The 2895-nt window shown below is 43.6% G+C and overlaps 1 non-coding gene across 1 annotated transcript; it reads right to left on the reverse strand.

The window, feature by feature from the left end:
• Positions 1–947: 947 nt before the first annotated feature.
• On the reverse strand, positions 948–1067 carry LOC148165850 (5S ribosomal RNA). Its single transcript, XR_015771122.1, has one exon. It is a non-coding gene; the product is annotated as a 5S ribosomal RNA (ribosomal RNA).
• Positions 1068–2895: the final 1828 nt, after the last annotated feature.

The raw sequence follows: 2895 nt of genomic DNA on the forward strand, positions 1-2895 counted from the left end.
GGCACGACTGGAACGAGACTTCGCCTTTCCCTTCACTTTACCTCCTTTTCCTCTTCCGGACATGTTGTTATACGATATAAACAGCAAAACACCTACTGCGACTGACACGAAGCGCACTGACAAACGTACGGCTTGAAATAAATGCCGAACGCGGCGAAGGCTAGAAATTTATATGGTCGGTACAGCGCCATCTCGTTAGGGCAATGGTCGAACGACGAACTAAGGCGGAGCGCCTGTTTGTCGCTCGCTCGTTATAAATAGAGGGATTTTAGGTGTGCGGCGTTTTAGATCGAGTATACTCGTCGTAACGTGCACGTCGTGTCTGTCTCGTTTTCTGTTTTTAAACGTTTTTTTAACTCGACGACTAGAAGAGAATGCCACCCAAGACCAGCGGTAAGGCGGCCAAGAAGGCCGGAAAAGCTCAAAAGAACATCTCGAAGAGCGACAAGAAAAAGAAGCGCAGGAGGAAGGAGAGTTACGCCATCTACATTTACAAGGTGTTGAAGCAGGTCCATCCCGATACCGGTATCTCCAGCAAGGCTATGTCTATCATGAACAGTTTCGTGAACGACATCTTCGAACGTATAGCTGCTGAAGCCAGTCGCCTCGCTCATTACAACAAACGTTCGACCATAACCAGCAGGGAGATCCAGACGGCGGTGCGTCTTCTTTTGCCCGGTGAATTGGCGAAGCACGCCGTTTCTGAAGGAACCAAGGCCGTCACCAAATACACCAGTTCAAAATAAATCCTCCTCGAGCAGCTTGGAAGTTGGTTGGAAAAAAAAGAAAAAAAATCGGTTCTTTTCAGAACCACAAATTCAACTCGAACGAATTAAAAATTTTCGTCTTCATACTATATAAGTTCCTGAGAGAGAAATATAAATAGTGAAAAATATATTTAAAAAAAGTTTGACATCAGAAATGTTAATAAAAAAAGAAAAGAGTAGAGACAACGGCACGCGGTGTTCCCAAGCGGTCACCCATCCAAGTACTGACCGCGCCCGACGTTGCTTGACTTCGGTGATCGGACGAGAACCGGTAGTTTTCAACGTGGTATGGTCGTTGCCTGGTAAAATTTTCCAAGATGGTACGTTGACGATTTTTTGTGATTGTTCGATCGTTTGGATGTGACATTTTTCGATGGTACACATGTCAGAAAATGTACAAGATTTAAAAGAAGAAAAAAAAAAAATTTTTTTTTGCGAGTCGTTTTTTAGTTTTTTTTTTGCGACAAAATGACGAAAAAAAAAAACTCGTATGAGGCGTTAAATTAAATTGTTCGTTTGACGATCTCAACGAGTCACTTGCGATTAACGTAATTTAAAATTTGAGAACTTACTTACTCACTTGCTTGCTTAGATGGAAATAGCACCCACTTGAAGTAAACGCCGACACGGACCGGAGATGAATAAACTCCGAACGGACGGGGTTAATTCATGAACTGACCGTAGTACGGTCGAAGGTTCGCCGCCGCCGCTACCTGCTTTCTTTCTTAGAACTGATAACAGAGTTGGTTTCTTTGTCTGTTCATTCATCGAAATTCCCACCACTCTGGCCGGGCCGGGCGGGGTGGGTGTGTGTTGTTTCATGATTTGTTCTCTTCTCGATTTATTCTTTTTCCGACGTCGTTCGATTCATAGAGATGTTTTCGTCGAAAGTGTGGTCGCGTTTACATTGCATTAAAATTTAATTTGTTCCAGTGCGACGATGAAACAAGAAAAAAGTTTCAAGTAAGTACGCACGCACGCACACCTACATATTTCATTTTTTAAATCTTTCGACGTTCGTAGTTTCTGCTCGAAATGTCGACTAATAGTAGGGAATGTTTTGTTGATTTGTTTGTTTTTCGTTTTTGAGAAGAACAAATGAAAATTTCGTTGGATTTCTGTCGACCGACGACCGACTGAAAATCCGCCGACATCGACGTAGTTTTATTTAGAGTGTCTGAAAAATGCAAACAATGCAAGATTTCCGTATTTTTGTTGGTTTGTGGTGTTTGGGGAGTTTTTTTTATGATTATAAAATGGTTTCGTCGAGAAAAATTGCTTCTTTCGCAATGAATTGGCAAGAAAAATTAAAAAACTCGTCCGTTCCCGTCGCTGGATGTTCGACGGTGGTCCGTCTGATTTTCCCTTTATTTTCGTAAAATTGACGAGAATTTCGCCGTCAAAACTGTTTTCGGTGATGTTTCGATGATGGGATTTCGTCGTGTGAGGTAATTTTTGAGGAAAAAATGTCGATTTTGCGAAAAAAGTCGTTCGAAAAGTCCGTTCGTCGTACAAATTCGTTTCTCATGGTCGAGTCCGAAATTGACATCGTTTTTTTTCCGACCTGTTCGTCAAGATCGTTTTCAAAAATCAACTCCTACGAAAGGCGAAGGTTTTATCTTCGTTCTTGAAAAAATTCGACCTTCTCGGACGTCATCTTCGACCGTTTGTGAATTTTTTTCCTACACTCTGCAGGTTCGTCGGTCGTCGCTCCGATCCGTGCTGCGTCTCTTTGCGAGGCGATTTTCGAAAAGATCGCACGTACTTTTCGACCGATTCGTTCGTGAAACTTGTAGAGGATGCTTCCAAGTTTGTCTGGTCGAAAGCGGAACTTTCCTGTTATTCGTGGAAAACGCGTAACGTCGGCGTCGAACTTGGATGTCATCTCCTTGTTTCGGAGGGTCTTTGTTCGAGTCGACGTTCGATCGGTCCTTGTTCGCTTTTGGAGGTCGGCTGGTCGTCCGGGAAAACTTGAGGTTATTCAGGAGGCCATCGCCGACCGAATCGCTCATGTTCCCGCACCCGGAGGCGGTGATCTTCGCGTAAAGAGAACGATGCCATCACGCGAAAGCTGTATTCGAGGCCCACTGAATTTTCTAACTCGACGAGAAGGCTCTCGTTTAGTCCG

Source organism: Gnatocerus cornutus, unplaced genomic scaffold, assembly GCF_029298725.1.
Source record: "Gnatocerus cornutus isolate USDA-ARS CGAHR unplaced genomic scaffold, icGnaCorn1.1 ctg00000171.1, whole genome shotgun sequence".
NCBI classification, from domain to species: Eukaryota; Metazoa; Arthropoda; class Insecta; order Coleoptera; family Tenebrionidae; genus Gnatocerus; species Gnatocerus cornutus.